Here is an 8161-nt window from a genome sequence, read left to right on the forward strand (position 1 = left end):
GTGCGACTCACGCAGGAGTTCTGCACTGCAACTCGACAGGGTGCTTATTCGTAGAGCAAAATGATGCAGCTCCATTTTTCCTGCCTCTGTTTTGAAAGCCTCGTCACATACGTGGGTATGCCTACGTACGTCATTACCAAAGCAACCCTTATAGATAGGTTAGTTATGTCTGGACACACAAATCTTATTTGACCACTTGGAAAATAATAGTGTGGAAAGCCTGCTGAAAAGATCTAATCTGAGAAAAATCTAATTTGCCTGAAGTCTGAACATAGACTTAAAAAAGGCTATAAGTAAAATTCAGAAACCCTTGTTATTAAAGACACTGGTGGCTATTAAGTGAACTGCAACCAGCAACTTATTGCTCGTACTTGCACTCGTGCACACGTAACGTACAAGACTTAATGTGATTCAAGGCCCCAATCATGGCAAAGTACTTTTTCGTTGTTCACTTAGAAGTAAAAAGTTTTAAATACCTTAGCAGCGATACCGTCAACGAACATCTGACGCTGTCCATACTGCTGAGAGTGGCATTTAGATTAAATATGTGCTGCATGCTTTCCTCTTAATAACAAAATAAACACACACACAAAATGACAGTGGTGAGAAAACAGCAGTTAAGAAAGCATCTGATCCTAACAATGTGGATATGTTTGCATCATGTCAACAATAATTAGAAGTAATTAAAATTACAGTGTTATGATAGTTTGATTATTAAGTATATTCAAGACTATAGACTATATAGATTTAGCAATGTGAGACTATAGTTTGAATTAAAACCTTTTCTTTGCATGACACATTGACATTAAAGAATGGCTTTTCTGACATTATCCTGAACATTGTATAAGCATTCATTTCATGTGCCATTGAATGGAAAAGATGCTCTCTGGAGCATACATAAACATCACATCCTTTTGATCCTTCTCTTAAAAATTAGTCTACAGGCTTTCATAGGCAAACTAGGAAGTCAGAGAAGGTCTTAGTTTTTAAGTTTTGTTACAAGCTGTTCACACATTGGCAAAAAAAAGGCGATTAATACATGAAAATTCTTACAAATAGCCCCTTTATAATGTAATTTCCTTTTCTTCAGATTTTTTTCTTCATTCCTTGTTTTTATGAATGTCTCAGTAATTCTTTCCAAAATCTTACGAAATTTCACATCGGGTAAGTGTGAAAACAGGTCTGAAAACTGCATTTTCATAATACACTCATCATTTTCAAATTAAAAATAACAAAATCTAATCTAATATGCTCATTTGCAATCCAAATGCTTGGATTTATAGTTGCATTTTTTTATTAACTAATGGATCATATGTTTAAGTAAAAATCATTGGAAAACTGCCATGAATAACCACCTGAAAAAAGACAAAAGGTCCAGCCTGTCACTCCGACATGAAAGACTCAAAGCGATAAGGCTCTATGCATGACTGTAAGTTCAAATGCTGGCTCAACTGGTTTACAAGAGGGTAAACTTAAAGCTGTTTATGTGTCATGGAGTGTCATTTATGTGTCATGGCAAGATACTTGCAAGATAAGAATGTTCAATGGAAAAAAAGCAGAGGAAAACAAATAAGATGAGAGAGGGGTCACAAATGTGCCCGAGTTGGAGTACTAGCTAGTATCTGTTTTCTCTTGCAGAATAGTTGTGCCACCCATATGTCTGGGTCAAGAAAACACAATAGATTAAAGGTGAAGTTGTATAAGAGAACTTCTTCTCAGCTTAGCTTCAGCTGCATACCTGAAAAAAGGTAGACTAAAATGATTTCCATGCCTGCTACTATAATATTGTACCAGAATCTTGACCCACACCTATTGGAAAAAGATACAAAAGAAAAATAAAAAACTGTAAAATGCTCTTAACTTAATCTAAAAAACATAGCAACTAGCTATATCTACAGTTTAAGATGGGTTTGGTGCACACAGGGATAAAAAAGTACCCCATGTGTAAAATGAAATACTCTGCTGTATCTTTAATGCTGTGGGCCTAATTTTCTGCCAGAGGTCCTGGACATCTTGTTCAGATACATGGCATCAAGGATTCGATCAAATACCAACAGATAAAAAATAAAAACCTGACAACGTCTGCTAGAAATCTTATAATGGGCCATGTTTGGATCTTCCAACAGGACAGTGATACAAAAACAAACATCAAGATCAAAACAAAAATGGGTCACTGAGCACAAAACCAATCATCCATAATGGCCATCCCAGTCCCCAGACCTGAACCCTATAGAAAATGAGTGGGCTGAACTGAAGAGAAGAAGTGCCAACATGGATCTGGGAATCTGAAGGGATTCTGTATGGAGGAATGGTCTGTGATCTCTTGTTAGGTGTTCTCCAAACTCATCAGGCATTATAGGAGAAGACTCAGAGCTGTTGTCTTGAAAAAAGGAGGTTGCAAAAAGTATTTAATAAAACGGGGCAAATAATTGTTCCCAACGTGTTTTGGAGAAAAACATTTATTTCATAATGTGATTTTCCCCCCACATTTTAAATTCTTTTACTTCAATGAAAGGTTAGTGGTCAGTGTGGGCCAACACACAAAAGTGGGCCTTGGTCTGATATGAGAGACCCTGTGACCTAGATCGGGCAGGTTGGTTAAGTGAGAGCTCTTAAATTTCAAATGACCCAATTGGCTGCATAAAATATTGTCCCTTGCTGGCATTAACTGATTGCCATCTGGCCTAATGAGCATGTGTAATGTTATCTCTTTATTTCTATCAATTTATTTTATTCTCTGATCATTTTTTTAATATAAAATGTTAAGTTCTTCTGTTTCAAGATTTGTGTCTTAGGCCTCTCATGTGCTACGCTCACTTATTTAATCCCATCCAAATACTCTCTGGTTGCACCAGTCCGTGTTTGTGACTGTGGAGTAATATTAATGATGGCTTTTAAATAAAGCGAATATTTAAATCCACAAATATGTATTTGAAAATAATATAGAAATATGATATTCCATGACCTCTATGATTCACATTTGTTTTATTTTTCTCTCTCTCCGTTGCTAGTGACTACCATAGCTATACACATGGACCATCAACTTCTAACTGTCCACTTGCTATTGTTAGTAACCTTGTGAAACTTTTAACCCCCTTTTAACATTTTTCACACATATGTCAGTAGGAAGATTCCATGACACTGGTTCTCTAAATATAAAGCCGGTTCCCTGTTCCTACTCAGGAATAGATATGTTTCCATCAAAGGTTGGCCTCTGGTGCACGACCGGAACATATGCAGCTTGTTCTTGCTCTCCATTACTCAAGCTCTTTTAGGGTCTCCCTATAGGTTTAAATTACAATCGTCTATCTGCACTTTGTTGGACTGCCGGCTCACTTGAACGTGACAAACTAAATCCCAACTGCAGATCTGAGTCAGTGTTGTACTTCATGTTGTACTTCAACTTAGGGCTGGGCGATAAAACGGTATCGGTATTTATCGACGGTACACCATTGTCGGTAACAATATAAAAAATGTCTGATATAGCACTTGATATTTTCATTAAAATGCCCACGCATCGCCCGTCGATCTTGGGGGCCGTTCACATATTGCGTCTAAAAACACGTGGAATGCACGCTGTCTCCTTTCCAAAGCGATTGCATTACCGTGGCGTCTGTCGATGTTATGCAACCATGAACTGCGTACTCCACATCATGTTGACTGAAGGTGCGTTCCATTCGACCGTGATTCGTAAGTGGACTGCGAAGTTAAAGATGGCGCGACCACCACAACGTTGCCCAACATCAAATGGCAAACGTAATGAAAGCGGAACGAAAACTGTGCTACTAATTATTTTGTGCTTCACGCTCAGTTTGTTTTAACTTTATTTGTTCATCCTTCAGAGATTACCCCCATTTATAAAACTAAAAGTTTCAAGATGTAGGAAAACTCACACTTATTTAAAAAAAAAAAAAAAAAAATAATAATAATAATAATAATAATAAATAAAATAAAATAAATAAAAAAATCAAGGAAATTTCAATGGCATTTATTTCTTTTCGCTGTATCCGAAACATACCGAACCGGGACACCACTGTATCATATCAAACCGAACTGTGAATTTTGTGAACCATTACACCCCTACTTATTACAGAAGTTGATCTACCTCAAAGTTTGCCTTGATTGTTTTACGTTTACACTTTTACATTGCACACATTTTGTAACATTTTATTTAAGGTTAAGCGTTTCTTTAACACTTACTTTTTTATCTTAATATGAGACATAAAGAAGATATTTTTGTTTACATTTTATTTCGTTTTTGACTGCTAAAACTAATATAATTTGTTATTTGCCTTAATAATGTGAATAAATAAATAAAAAACAGTTTAAATTCAAACTTTTCTACTTGTCTTTAAAAAAAAAGGTTATAAAAATGTCAATAATTATCAATATTATCAATACTGAAACATTATATCGTGATCATTTTTTAGCTATCCCACAGCCCTACTTCAACTGGTCATGCAAGCACTCACTGTGGCCTTCTCATTACCTTGTGGGTTGATCATTTATATTTCAACGATTAATTAAATGCAAAGGATTTCATATTAGTGTTAATGCAAATCTATTATTTTTGGTTAAGTGAGCAATCCCGAATCAATTGAATAGATACATTTGTAAATATGAAACATCTGCTGCTAGAATGTTCAGCGGTATTATGATAATTTTTGATCTTTATAGAACAGTTTGTTGTTCTATAAAGGATTTTCAGTGGGTTCCAGTTGAGGATTGCTACATGAATTGTAGGCCTAATACAGGCCTAAATTTCAGTTAATCTATCAATTTCAGGTAGAAAGTTTTCTTTACTCATAATGGTTACTTCTCTCTGGTTCCAAGAATGCCCCTCTGCAGTGGAGTACCCTATTATTCTCTTAAAAAACATTTAGTTATCTTTTTGGAAGCAACTATGTCATTTATATTTCTTCAAACAGTAAGCTGAGGACACTGGAACCAATTAATTAATTAACCATTTAACCAGTGAAATAGCAGGTATATACAGTACTTCATACACACTTCTAAAGACGACATCAAACGTATTGCTGGAAAGCCTTTCACAAAACATTCAAGCATTAGCATGTCTTACAAATTATGTATAATATCTTAATGAAATATCTAGCTTTTTCATGTCATTTTGGAAATGTGTTTTTTTTTTCTTCTTCTCAGAATTCTGAGCAGATAAACTGTAATATGACTAAAGATTCACACTTTTGGACATTATGTCTGTCCATTTACTTAACCTCTCTTAAATATTATGAATAATTTTAAGGAAATTAAGTTATGAATTCCATTGAAGGATTGTTGGTAGAGGGTGGTGCAAAAGTCTGATAGATCACTGGTCCAATAATGCCTGAAGGCTGGATGTTCATATGAACTCTACAGAGTTATTTGCAAAAGTTAAGATGGCATATATGGCCAAAGATTTTAGTTTAGAATTTCAAACTTGAAACTCTTGTATCATCCTCAGGATGGATAAGGTACCCAGAGGAATGCATTTGAAACAGATGATCACACTCGGAATAGAGTGACAGTCAAGGAGATTCAAAACAGAGTGCTTGTGAAAGCTGACCGAATCAGAATGCAGGGCTACCATGACACTGAGCAGGACGCATCATCTGGTTTCATCACAGATCATTTCATCCTCCAGCTATCCCATTTACCATGGTGTTCTATCAGTGCCAAACAGCAGACTGATCCGAGTAGCTGGTGAGCACTTTCGCATGAGTGGCGCTCCAGTAATGGCTACTATTCTAGCCTGTGGTTGAAGCTACATATGGGAAACCGCAGGCCCTGTCACTGACAGCCTCAGTAAAGAGCATTTTTCCATGGGATGGTATTTCAGCATGCCGTTTTTTTAAAGGCAAGCTTGACAGTGGTCCTCACATAGTTGCGGTTGCAGAGGCTCAGCTCTTGGCTCTAAGCAGGTCACCTCATGGAGGGTATACCCCAGCTAAACACATGGTCCTACCCCCTTTCTCTCCCAACTTAAGATTCAATGATTGCATGGGCTGGCAGATGTCAGAGACTTAGAGTGGAACTGTACATCAATAAACAGACTTTGCTTCTGCCAAAGCTCGTTAAGGCTCATGTTCTCCACTTATCTACATGGCAGACAGACCTGCATCCCCTTCTTCCTATAGACTTATTCAAAGTAACTTGTGATATGGCATTTTTAGTCCACACTCAAAATAATTATTTTTGCTGCTCAATCCACCTAAATTTGTACAATGAAAGATAACAATCATTTTGTGTTGGGAAACATGAAGCATTTTTGTTGCATTAACTGAAACTAGGCAGTGGATTTGTAGTTCCGGGCTTGCTTTGCATAGAACTGGATTGTTTTATGAGTTTTTTAGAAAAGGGAAAGACTTGTTAGTGTTTAATGTTCAGATAGGTCGGATATTTGAAATAGTTTCTGTTGAATTTTTTTAGTGGTTACCACTGTGCTTCAGAAAGTTTGTGGTTAGGTTGTGGGTGGCGATATTAAGACTATCATGTTGCTTTATTCACTGAGCCATAGCTATGGTAGAATCAATGCAGTGATAAGTAACATGCAAGCAATAGAAATTTATTTAGCATGTAAACATGTGCTGTGTTAGTTATTAATTATAACTTAAAGCAAGATGATTTGATAACAGTGCTGCTCTTTCCCATACACAGATTAAGTATGGCAACTGGCCCCACCCCCATTAGACAAACAATACAGAGATTCTGTATAAATGTAATGTTCAATATTGCATTAAGAATAAACAATAAGAAACCACACATATATTTGCCATAATTGTGAAGTGTCAATGAGGGGTACATTTTAAAGTACTATTGCATTTTACGGAAATTATGCATTTAAAGAATCCCTCTGGGGTTTAGATATTACAGTATGTTTTTTTGTTTTTTTCTTCTGACTATTTTCGTCTTTAATTTGTTTACTATATTTGCCTTTAGATAACTGTAGCAAGGCACTTAACAACGCTAAAGGCATGGGGTTGATTCCAACGAAACAATGTATACTTATAAAATCTATATCTGGAAAATAACATAATATATTGTCTTTTTTTTTGCCCATCTCTTTTATTTATTCTTGCCCACAAACAAAGCTTTATATTGATGTACACACACAAACACATTCATACATACATACAACCTCTCCCATGCTGTGAGGCACTGTTTGATGTCTCTGTTGCTGACATCTAGTGACCAGCATGAAGAGGAACAGAAGCTCTGTCTGAATAATTCATGTCTCATATGTGTTGCCCACAGCTGATTAACTGGCCTAAGGCAGAGAACGATGCATGTGAAAACAGAGCTAGCCAGGAAAATAGGTTCTCAGCTTCTCACTTACACAAAAAAGAATCAGTGCCAACATGATTGATTGTAACAACTACCACAAGCGTTTAAAAAAGCAGAGATTTTACTTTATGTAGCTGGTGAAAATAGCTGAGATTTTTTTGTGTACTGCAACAGACGTCTTTGGAGTATTTGGAGCTTTAGAATACCATGTTTTATGAATCTGAAGAACATGTGATACTGCGCACTAATCTGTGCTTTACATGTTTTCTTTTAAGTTGCCTTCAGGGGACAGAATAATTGCCTTATCCAAGCTTAAAATGGTATTTGAGTTTCTTGCTTGGTTTAGATTCACTCTGTAAATTTGCAGATGCAAAGCTTTGTGGTTAGATAACTAAAAGCTGCAATTGAAGTCATGTCTATGATCTGAAAGAAATGTATATTTTGAACTTGTACTTTGTTGCAAATGGAATATTAGTCCTTGATCTTGTGGAGCTTCCAAAACAGATGTAAATAGGAAATACAATCAATTATTTAAATGACTCTGTGGTGTCATTATATCTGATGAGACATTATCTTTGATTATTTTCTCCTGCATAAACACAATCCAGTTTCTGAAACAGATCCATGGCAATTTAGCAAGACAACACAGGAGGAACATCCTTTGTAACTTATAACATGTCACTGTGGAGTGAGGAAGCCAAACATACACTTGTTTGCTAGTACTTGTGCCCTGCAACTGTCACCAGATGACAAGTTTGTCATTTTGTTGTCTTTGTCACCATCCAGGGTCTCACCTGGGAATAGACTTAATCACTGGCCTACCCACATCCAACAAAAATACCTGCATCCTAGTAGCTGTTGACCGCTTCTCTAAAGCCTT

This window comes from Scardinius erythrophthalmus (genome assembly GCF_964197995.2).
Source record: "Scardinius erythrophthalmus genome assembly, chromosome: 4".
NCBI classification, from domain to species: Eukaryota; Metazoa; Chordata; class Actinopteri; order Cypriniformes; family Leuciscidae; genus Scardinius; species Scardinius erythrophthalmus.